Below are 12,258 nucleotides of genomic sequence, written 5' to 3'. Positions count from 1 at the left end.
TTGGATTGTTGCGATCGGTACCCTAACAATGGCATTGGCTTGTCCTTATAACAGAGTAAGTGCTACTTGTTGGGGTAGTCTTCTGTGACTTTCTCATCTGATATTCATACACATTGTGTTTGTCATTTGCTTCTAAATTCCAATATTACATGACTTTAAACTGAAGCCTTGATTGATTTCAATGTTCTTCAGTGCTTGTCTGTGAGGCAGTGTGATCTGTGTCTGTTCCTTCTCTGTATCATACCAGTGTTAACAATCTCCTTTGCATTTTACACTGCCTGTAGTAAATATACCTGTATTTGGTGCAATGTTTGCACTGAGTCCCAACTAGATCTGTCTTTGGATTGTTGCGATCGGTACCCTAACAATGGCATTGGCTTGTCCTTATAACAGAGTAAGTGCTACTTGTTGGGGTAGTCTTCTGTGACTTTTTCATCTGATATTCATACACATTGTGTTTGTCATTTGCTTCTAAATTCCAATATTACATGACTTTAAACTGAAGCCTTGATTGATTTCAATGTTCTTCAGTGCTTGTCTGTGAGGCAGTGTGATCTGTCTGTTCCTTCTCTGTATTATACCAGTGTTAACAATCTCCTTTGCATTTTACACTGCCTGTAGTAAATATACCTGTATTTGGTGCAATGTTTGCACTGAGTCCCAACTAGATCTGTCTTTGAATTGTTGCGATCGGTACCCTAACAATGGCATTGGCCTGTCCTTATAACAGAGTAAGTGCTACTTGTTGGGGTAGTCTTCTGTGACTTTTTCATCTGATATTCATACACATTGTGTTTGTCATTTGCTTCTAAATTCCAATATTACATGACTTTAAACTGAAGCCTTGATTGATTTCAATGTTCTTCAGTGCTTGTCTGTGAGGCAGTGTGATCTGTCTGTTCCTTCTCTGTATTATACCAGTGTTAACAATCTCCTTTGCATTTTACACTGCCTGTAGTAAATATACCTGTATTTGGTGCAATGTTTGCACTGAGTCCCAACTAGATCTGTCTTTGGATTGTTGCGATCGGTACCCTAACAATGGCATTGGCTTGTCCTTATAACAGAGTAAGTGCTACTTGTTGGGGTAGTCTTCTGTGACTTTTTCATCTGATATTCATACACATTGTGTTTGTCATTTGCTTCTAAATTCCAATATTACATGACTTTAAACTGAAGCCTTGATTGATTTCAATGTTCTTCAGTGCTTGTCTGTGAGGCAGTGTGATCTGGCTGTTCCTTCTCTGTATTATACCAATCTCCTTTGCATTTTACACTGCCTGTAGTAAATATACCTGTATTTGGTGCAATGTTTGCACTGAGTCCCAACTAGCTCTGTCTTTGGATTGTTGCGATCGGTACCCTAACAATGGCATTGGCTTGTCCTTATAACAGAGTAAGTGCTACTTGTTGGGGTAGTCTTCTGTGACTTTCTCATTTGATATTCATACACATTGTGTTTGTCATTTGCTTCTAAATTCCAATATTACATGACTTTAAACTGAAGCCTTGATTGATTTCAATGTTCTTCAGTGCTTGTCTGTGAGGCAGTGTGATCTGTCTGTTCCTTCTCTGTATTATACCAGTGTTAACAATCTCCTTTGCATTTTACACTGCCTGTAGTAAATATACCTGTATTTGGTGCAATGTTTGCACTGAGTCCCAACTAGATCTGTCTTTGGATTGTTGCGATCGGTACCCTAACAATGGCATTGGCCTGTCCTTATAACAGAGTAAGTGCTACTTGTTGGGGTAGTCTTCTGTGACTTTTTCATCTGATATTCATACACATTGTGTTTGTCATTTGCTTCTAAATTCCAATATTACATGACTTTAAACTGAAGCCTTGATTGATTTCAATGTTCTTCAGTGCTTGTCTGTGAGGCAGTGTGATCTGTCTGTTCCTTCTCTGTATTATACCAGTGTTAACAATCTCCTTTGCATTTTACACTGCCTGTAGTAAATATACCTGTATTTGGTGCAATGTTTGCACTGAGTCCCAACTAGATCTGTCTTTGGATTGTTGCGATCGGTACCCTAACAATGGCATTGGCTTGTCCTTATAACAGAGTAAGTGCTACTTGTTGGGGTAGTCTTCCGTGACATTCTAATCTGATATTCATACACATTTTTGTTTGTCATTTGCTTCTAAATTGATATATTACATGACTTTAAACTGAAGCCTTGATTGATTTCAATGTTCTTCAGTGCTTGTCTGTGAGGCAGTGCTATCTGTCTTTTCCTTTTCTGTATTATACCAGTGTTAACAATCTCCTTTGCATTTTACACTGCCTGTAGTAAATATACCTGTATTTGGTGCAATGTTTGCACTGAGTCCCAACTAGATCTGTCTTTGGATTGTTGCGATCGGTACCCTAACAATGGCATTGGCTTGTCCTTATAACAGAGTAAGTGCTACTTGTTGGGGTAGTCTTCTGTGACTTTCTCATCTGATATTCATACACATTGTGTTTGTCATTTGCTTCTAAATTCCAATATTACATGACTTTAAACTGAAGCCTTGATTGATTTCAATGTTCTTCAGTGCTTGTCTGTGAGGCAGTGTGATCTGTGTCTGTTCCTTCTCTGTATCATACCAGTGTTAACAATCTCCTTTGCATTTTACACTGCCTGTAGTAAATATACCTGTATTTGGTGCAATGTTTGCACTGAGTCCCAACTAGATCTGTCTTTGAATTGTTGCGATCGGTACCCTAACAATGGCATTGGCCTGTCCTTATAACAGAGTAAGTGCTACTTGTTGGGGTAGTCTTCTGTGACTTTTTCATCTGATATTCATACACATTGTGTTTGTCATTTGCTTCTAAATTCCAATATTACATGACTTTAAACTGAAGCCTTGATTGATTTCAATGTTCTTCAGTGCTTGTCTGTGAGGCAGTGTGATCTGTCTGTTCCTTCTCTGTATTATACCAATCTCCTTTGCATTTTACACTGCCTGTAGTAAATATACCTGTATTTGGTGCAATGTTTGCACTGAGTCCCAACTAGCTCTGTCTTTGGATTGTTGCGATCGGTACCCTAACAATGGCATTGGCTTGTCCTTATAACAGAGTAAGTGCTACTTGTTGGGGTAGTCTTCTGTGACTTTCTCATTTGATATTCATACACATTGTGTTTGTCATTTGCTTCTAAATTCCAATATTACATGACTTTAAACTGAAGCCTTGATTGATTTCAATGTTCTTCAGTGCTTGTCTGTGAGGCAGTGTGATCTGTCTGTTCCTTCTCTGTATTATACCAGTGTTAACAATCTCCTTTGCATTTTACACTGCCTGTAGTAAATATACCTGTATTTGGTGCAATGTTTGCACTGAGTCCCAACTAGATCTGTCTTTGGATTGTTGCGATCGGTACCCTAACAATGGCATTGGCCTGTCCTTATAACAGAGTAAGTGCTACTTGTTGGGGTAGTCTTCTGTGACTTTTTCATCTGATATTCATACACATTGTGTTTGTCATTTGCTTCTAAATTCCAATATTACATGACTTTAAACTGAAGCCTTGATTGATTTCAATGTTCTTCAGTGCTTGTCTGTGAGGCAGTGTGATCTGTCTGTTCCTTCTCTGTATTATACCAGTGTTAACAATCTCCTTTGCATTTTACACTGCCTGTAGTAAATATACCTGTATTTGGTGCAATGTTTGCACTGAGTCCCAACTAGATCTGTCTTTGGATTGTTGCGATCGGTACCCTAACAATGGCATTGGCTTGTCCTTATAACAGAGTAAGTGCTACTTGTTGGGGTAGTCTTCCGTGACATTCTAATCTGATATTCATACACATTTTTGTTTGTCATTTGCTTCTAAATTGATATAATACATGACTTTAAACTGAAGCCTTGATTGATTTCAATGTTCTTCAGTGCTTGTCTGTGAGGCAGTGCTATCTGTCTTTTCCTTTTCTGTATTATACCAGTGTTAACAATCTCCTTTGCATTTTACACTGCCTGTAGTAAATATACCTGTATTTGGTGCAATGTTTGCACTGAGTCCCAACTAGATCTGTCTTTGGATTGTTGCGATCGGTACCCTTACAATGGCATTGGCTTGTCCTTATAACAGAGTAAGTGCTACTTGTTGGGGTAGTCTTCTGTGACTTTCTCATCTGATATTCATACACATTGTGTTTGTCATTTGCTTCTAAATTCCAATATTACATGACTTTAAACTGAAGCCTTGATTGATTTCAATGTTCTTCAGTGCTTGTCTGTGAGGCAGTGTGATCTGTGTCTGTTCCTTCTCTGTATCATACCAGTGTTAACAATCTCCTTTGCATTTTACACTGCCTGTAGTAAATATACCTGTATTTGGTGCAATGTTTGCACTGAGTCCCAACTAGATCTGTCTTTGGATTGTTGCGATCGGTACCCTAACAATGGCATTGGCTTGTCCTTATAACAGAGTAAGTGCTACTTGTTGGGGTAGTCTTCTGTGACTTTTTCATCTGATATTCATACACATTGTGTTTGTCATTTGCTTCTAAATTCTAATATTACATGACTTTAAACTGAAGCCTTGATTGATTTCAATGTTCTTCAGTGCTTGTCTGTGAGGCAGTGTGATCTGTCTGTTCCTTCTCTGTATTATACCAGTGTTAACAATCTCCTTTGCATTTTACACTGCCTGTAGTAAATATACCTGTATTTGGTGCAATGTTTGCACTGAGTCCCAACTAGATCTGTCTTTGAATTGTTGCGATCGGTACCCTAACAATGGCATTGGCCTGTCCTTATAACAGAGTAAGTGCTACTTGTTGGGGTAGTCTTCTGTGACTTTTTCATCTGATATTCATACACATTGTGTTTGTCATTTGCTTCTAAATTCCAATATTACATGACTTTAAACTGAAGCCTTGATTGATTTCAATGTTCTTCAGTGCTTGTCTGTGAGGCAGTGTGATCTGTCTGTTCCTTCTCTGTATTATACCAGTGTTAACAATCTCCTTTGCATTTTACACTGCCTGTAGTAAATATACCTGTATTTGGTGCAATGTTTGCACTGAGTCCCAACTAGATCTGTCTTTGGATTGTTGCGATCGGTACCCTAACAATGGCATTGGCTTGTCCTTATAACAGAGTAAGTGCTACTTGTTGGGGTAGTCTTCTGTGACTTTTTCATCTGATATTCATACACATTGTGTTTGTCATTTGCTTCTAAATTCCAATATTACATGACTTTAAACTGAAGCCTTGATTGATTTCAATGTTCTTCAGTGCTTGTCTGTGAGGCAGTGTGATCTGTCTGTTCCTTCTCTGTATTATACCAATCTCCTTTGCATTTTACACTGCCTGTAGTAAATATACCTGTATTTGGTGCAATGTTTGCACTGAGTCCCAACTAGCTCTGTCTTTGGATTGTTGCGATCGGTACCCTAACAATGGCATTGGCTTGTCCTTATAACAGAGTAAGTGCTACTTGTTGGGGTAGTCTTCTGTGACTTTCTCATTTGATATTCATACACATTGTGTTTGTCATTTGCTTCTAAATTCCAATATTACATGACTTTAAACTGAAGCCTTGATTGATTTCAATGTTCTTCAGTGCTTGTCTGTGAGGCAGTGTGATCTGTCTGTTCCTTCTCTGTATTATACCAGTGTTAACAATCTCCTTTGCATTTTACACTGCCTGTAGTAAATATACCTGTATTTGGTGCAATGTTTGCACTGAGTCCCAACTAGATCTGTCTTTGGATTGTTGCGATCGGTACCCTAACAATGGCATTGGCCTGTCCTTATAACAGAGTAAGTGCTACTTGTTGGGGTAGTCTTCTGTGACTTTTTCATCTGATATTCATACACATTGTGTTTGTCATTTGCTTCTAAATTCCAATATTACATGACTTTAAACTGAAGCCTTGATTGATTTCAATGTTCTTCAGTGCTTGTCTGTGAGGCAGTGTGATCTGTCTGTTCCTTCTCTGTATTATACCAGTGTTAACAATCTCCTTTGCATTTTACACTGCCTGTAGTAAATATACCTGTATTTGGTGCAATGTTTGCACTGAGTCCCAACTAGATCTGTCTTTGGATTGTTGCGATCGGTACCCTAACAATGGCATTGGCTTGTCCTTATAACAGAGTAAGTGCTACTTGTTGGGGTAGTCTTCCGTGACATTCTAATCTGATATTCATACACATTTTTGTTTGTCATTTGCTTCTAAATTGATATAATACATGACTTTAAACTGAAGCCTTGATTGATTTCAATGTTCTTCAGTGCTTGTCTGTGAGGCAGTGCTATCTGTCTTTTCCTTTTCTGTATTATACCAGTGTTAACAATCTCCTTTGCATTTTACACTGCCTGTAGTAAATATACCTGTATTTGGTGCAATGTTTGCACTGAGTCCCAACTAGATCTGTCTTTGGATTGTTGCGATCGGTACCCTTACAATGGCATTGGCTTGTCCTTATAACAGAGTAAGTGCTACTTGTTGGGGTAGTCTTCTGTGACTTTCTCATCTGATATTCATACACATTGTGTTTGTCATTTGCTTCTAAATTCCAATATTACATGACTTTAAACTGAAGCCTTGATTGATTTCAATGTTCTTCAGTGCTTGTCTGTGAGGCAGTGTGATCTGTGTCTGTTCCTTCTCTGTATCATACCAGTGTTAACAATCTCCTTTGCATTTTACACTGCCTGTAGTAAATATACCTGTATTTGGTGCAATGTTTGCACTGAGTCCCAACTAGATCTGTCTTTGGATTGTTGCGATCGGTACCCTAACAATGGCATTGGCTTGTCCTTATAACAGAGTAAGTGCTACTTGTTGGGGTAGTCTTCTGTGACTTTTTCATCTGATATTCATACACATTGTGTTTGTCATTTGCTTCTAAATTCTAATATTACATGACTTTAAACTGAAGCCTTGATTGATTTCAATGTTCTTCAGTGCTTGTCTGTGAGGCAGTGTGATCTGTCTGTTCCTTCTCTGTATTATACCAGTGTTAACAATCTCCTTTGCATTTTACACTGCCTGTAGTAAATATACCTGTATTTGGTGCAATGTTTGCACTGAGTCCCAACTAGATCTGTCTTTGGATTGTTGCGATCGGTACCCTAACAATGGCATTGGCTTGTCCTTATAACAGAGTAAGTGCTACTTGTTGGGGTAGTCTTCTGTGACTTTTTCATCTGATATTCATACACATTGTGTTTGTCATTTGCTTCTAAATTCCAATATTACATGACTTTAAACTGAAGCCTTGATTGATTTCAATGTTCTTCAGTGCTTGTCTGTGAGGCAGTGTGATCTGGCTGTTCCTTCTCTGTATTATACCAATCTCCTTTGCATTTTACACTGCCTGTAGTAAATATACCTGTATTTGGTGCAATGTTTGCACTGAGTCCCAACTAGCTCTGTCTTTGGATTGTTGCGATCGGTACCCTAACAATGGCATTGGCTTGTCCTTATAACAGAGTAAGTGCTACTTGTTGGGGTAGTCTTCTGTGACTTTCTCATTTGATATTCATACACATTGTGTTTGTCATTTGCTTCTAAATTCCAATATTACATGACTTTAAACTGAAGCCTTGATTGATTTCAATGTTCTTCAGTGCTTGTCTGTGAGGCAGTGTGATCTGTCTGTTCCTTCTCTGTATTATACCAGTGTTAACAATCTCCTTTGCATTTTACACTGCCTGTAGTAAATATACCTGTATTTGGTGCAATGTTTGCACTGAGTCCCAACTAGATCTGTCTTTGGATTGTTGCGATCGGTACCCTAACAATGGCATTGGCCTGTCCTTATAACAGAGTAAGTGCTACTTGTTGGGGTAGTCTTCTGTGACTTTTTCATCTGATATTCATACACATTGTGTTTGTCATTTGCTTCTAAATTCCAATATTACATGACTTTAAACTGAAGCCTTGATTGATTTCAATGTTCTTCAGTGCTTGTCTGTGAGGCAGTGTGATCTGTCTGTTCCTTCTCTGTATTATACCAGTGTTAACAATCTCCTTTGCATTTTACACTGCCTGTAGTAAATATACCTGTATTTGGTGCAATGTTTGCACTGAGTCCCAACTAGATCTGTCTTTGGATTGTTGCGATCGGTACCCTAACAATGGCATTGGCTTGTCCTTATAACAGAGTAAGTGCTACTTGTTGGGGTAGTCTTCCGTGACATTCTAATCTGATATTCATACACATTTTTGTTTGTCATTTGCTTCTAAATTGATATATTACATGACTTTAAACTGAAGCCTTGATTGATTTCAATGTTCTTCAGTGCTTGTCTGTGAGGCAGTGCTATCTGTCTTTTCCTTTTCTGTATTATACCAGTGTTAACAATCTCCTTTGCATTTTACACTGCCTGTAGTAAATATACCTGTATTTGGTGCAATGTTTGCACTGAGTCCCAACTAGATCTGTCTTTGGATTGTTGCGATCGGTACCCTAACAATGGCATTGGCTTGTCCTTATAACAGAGTAAGTGCTACTTGTTGGGGTAGTCTTCTGTGACTTTCTCATCTGATATTCATACACATTGTGTTTGTCATTTGCTTCTAAATTCCAATATTACATGACTTTAAACTGAAGCCTTGATTGATTTCAATGTTCTTCAGTGCTTGTCTGTGAGGCAGTGTGATCTGTGTCTGTTCCTTCTCTGTATCATACCAGTGTTAACAATCTCCTTTGCATTTTACACTGCCTGTAGTAAATATACCTGTATTTGGTGCAATGTTTGCACTGAGTCCCAACTAGATCTGTCTTTGAATTGTTGCGATCGGTACCCTAACAATGGCATTGGCCTGTCCTTATAACAGAGTAAGTGCTACTTGTTGGGGTAGTCTTCTGTGACTTTTTCATCTGATATTCATACACATTGTGTTTGTCATTTGCTTCTAAATTCCAATATTACATGACTTTAAACTGAAGCCTTGATTGATTTCAATGTTCTTCAGTGCTTGTCTGTGAGGCAGTGTGATCTGTCTGTTCCTTCTCTGTATTATACCAGTGTTAACAATCTCCTTTGCATTTTACACTGCCTGTAGTAAATATACCTGTATTTGGTGCAATGTTTGCACTGAGTCCCAACTAGATCTGTCTTTGAATTGTTGCGATCGGTACCCTAACAATGGCATTGGCCTGTCCTTATAACAGAGTAAGTGCTACTTGTTGGGGTAGTCTTCTGTGACTTTTTCATCTGATATTCATACACATTGTGTTTGTCATTTGCTTCTAAATTCCAATATTACATGACTTTAAACTGAAGCCTTGATTGATTTCAATGTTCTTCAGTGCTTGTCTGTGAGGCAGTGTGATCTGTCTGTTCCTTCTCTGTATTATACCAGTGTTAACAATCTCCTTTGCATTTTACACTGCCTGTAGTAAATATACCTGTATTTGGTGCAATGTTTGCACTGAGTCCCAACTAGATCTGTCTTTGGATTGTTGCGATCGGTACCCTAACAATGGCATTGGCTTGTCCTTATAACAGAGTAAGTGCTACTTGTTGGGGTAGTCTTCCGTGACATTCTAATCTGATATTCATACACATTTTTGTTTGTCATTTGCTTCTAAATTGATATATTACATGACTTTAAACTGAAGCCTTGATTGATTTCAATGTTCTTCAGTGCTTGTCTGTGAGGCAGTGCTATCTGTCTTTTCCTTTTCTGTATTATACCAGTGTTAACAATCTCCTTTGTATTTTACACTGCCTGTAGTAAATATACCTGTATTTGGTGCAATGTTTGCACTGAGTCCCAACTAGATCTGTCTTTGGATTGTTGCGATCGGTACCCTAACAATGGCATTGGCTTGTCCTTATAACAGAGTAAGTGCTACTTGTTGGGGTAGTCTTCCGTGACATTCTAATCTGATATTCATACACATTTTTGTTTGTCATTTGCTTCTAAATTGATATATTACATGACTTTAAACTGAAGCCTTGATTGATTTCAATGTTCTTCAGTGCTTGTCTGTGAGGCAGTGTGATCTGTCTTTTCCTTTTCTGTATTATCCCAGTGTTAACAATCTCCTTTGTATTTTACACTGCCTGTAGTAAATATACCTGTATTTGTTGCAATGTTTGCACTGAGTCCCAACTAGATCTGTCTTTGGATTGTTGCGATCGGTACCCTAACAATGGCATTGGCTTGTCCTTATAACAGAGTAAGTGCTACTTGTTGGGGTAGTCTTCTGTGACTTTTTCATCTGATATTCATACACGTTGTGTTTGTCATTTGCTTCTAAATTCCAATATTACATGACTTTAAACTGAAGCCTTGATTGATTTCAATGTTCTTCAGTGCTTGTCTGTGAGGCAGTGTGATCTGTGTCTGTTCTTTCTCCATAATTTACTCTGGTCAATTTCATCCGTATCAAGTTCATTGAGAATGATCCTTCAACTTGAGTGACTCTCTTTCCTCCAATCACAGAAAGTGCTATTAAGTTGAGGTATTATTCTTCAACGGATGGCAACTATTTAGATATGACTGTGGGAATGATCAGATTGGTTCCCCTTAAAAGATCATTTCCTGATGTTCTTTTTCTGAAGTTAATTGAACTGCTAGAGTATCAAGTTATTGGGAACCAGATATTGCCTGCATGCTCTATTAAGTTTGAATGTATATACAGTAGGTTACAATAGTTGTCTTGAAACTCTGTATAGAATGAGTGCTGTATGAAGTTTGCTCTTCTGTAACTGCTGTTTTTGCATTGGAAAAGACTCAAGTCTAGTAGATCATTCAAATAATTGGGCCTTTAAGGCAGAGATCCAATGCTCCTCTCAATTCTAATGTTTTGAATGTGTGAAATACTTTCTCTGATTAAAATGACGGACTTTAGGTAAAGGTAGAGCACCCGCTTAAGTACCTGAGTCGTTCACAGCATAGCATTTACCGATGTGGGAGTGGTTGTGGTTGCTAAACATGAACCAATCTTAAGTTCTTCCTAGGAATTGAGGGCAGCTCCTCATTCTAAGAATTACTCAGGAACATGCCTCTAGAGGAAGATGGACTTCATGGAATAAACAGTAAGTGATCATTTGGTGGGCAGGTCATGTACAGGTCTTTTCAATATGTTTGGATTGGTACCCTAACAATGGCATTGGCTTGTCCTTATAACAGAGTAAGTGCTACTTGTTGGGGTAGTCTTCTGTGACTTTCTCATCTGATATTCATACACATTGTGTTTGTCATTTGCTTCTAAATTGAAATATTACATGACTTTAAACTGAAGCCTTGATTGATTTCAATGTTCTTCAGTGCTTGTCTTTGAGGCAGTGTGATCTGTATTTTCCTTTTCTGTATTATACCAGTGTTAACAATCTCCTTTGTATTTTACACTGCCTGTAGTAAATATACCTGTATTTGGTGCAATGTTTGCACTGAGTCCCAACTAGATCTGTCTTTGGATTGTTGCGATCGGTACCCTGACAATGGCATTGGCTTGTCCTTATAACAGAGTAAGTGCTACTTGTTGGGGTAGTCTTCTGTGACTTTCTCATCTGATATTCATACACATTGTGTTTGTCATTTGCTTCTAAATTGAAATATTACATGACTTTAAACTGAAGCCTTGATTGATTTCAATGTTCTTCAGTGCTTGTCTGTGAGGCAGTGTGATCTGTATTTTCCTTTTCTGTATTATACCAGTGTTAACAATCTCCTTTGTATTTTACACTGCCTGTAGTAAATATACCTGTATTTGGTGCAATGTTTGCACTGAGTCCCAACTAGATCTGTCTTTGGATTGTTGCGATCGGTACCCTAACAATGGCATTGGCTTGTCCTTATAACAGAGTAAGTGCTACTTGTTGGGGTAGTCTTCTGTGACTTTCTCATCTGATATTCATACACATTGTGTTTGTCATTTGCTTCTAAATTGAAATATTACATGACTTTAAACTGAAGCCTTGATTGATTTCAATGTTCTTCAGTGCTTGTCTGTGAGGCAGTGTGATCTGTATTTTCCTTTTCTGTATTATACCAGTGTTAACAATCTCCTTTGTATTTTACACTGCCTGTAGTAAATATACCTGTATTTGGTGCAATGTTTGCACTGAGTCCCAACTAGATCTGTCTTTGGATTGTTGCGATCGGTACCCTAACAATGGCATTGGCTTGTCCTTATAACAGAGTAAGTGCTACTTGTTGGGGTAGTCTTCTGTGACTTTTTCATCTGATATTCATACACATTGTGTTTGTCATTTGCTTCTAAATTGAAATATTACATGACTTTAAACTGAAGCCTTGATTGATTTCAATGTTCTTCAGTGCTTGTC

This window comes from Hypomesus transpacificus, unplaced genomic scaffold, assembly GCF_021917145.1.
Source record: "Hypomesus transpacificus isolate Combined female unplaced genomic scaffold, fHypTra1 scaffold_134, whole genome shotgun sequence".
NCBI lineage: Eukaryota > Metazoa > Chordata > Actinopteri > Osmeriformes > Osmeridae > Hypomesus > Hypomesus transpacificus.
This window is presented reverse-complemented; position numbering follows the sequence as displayed.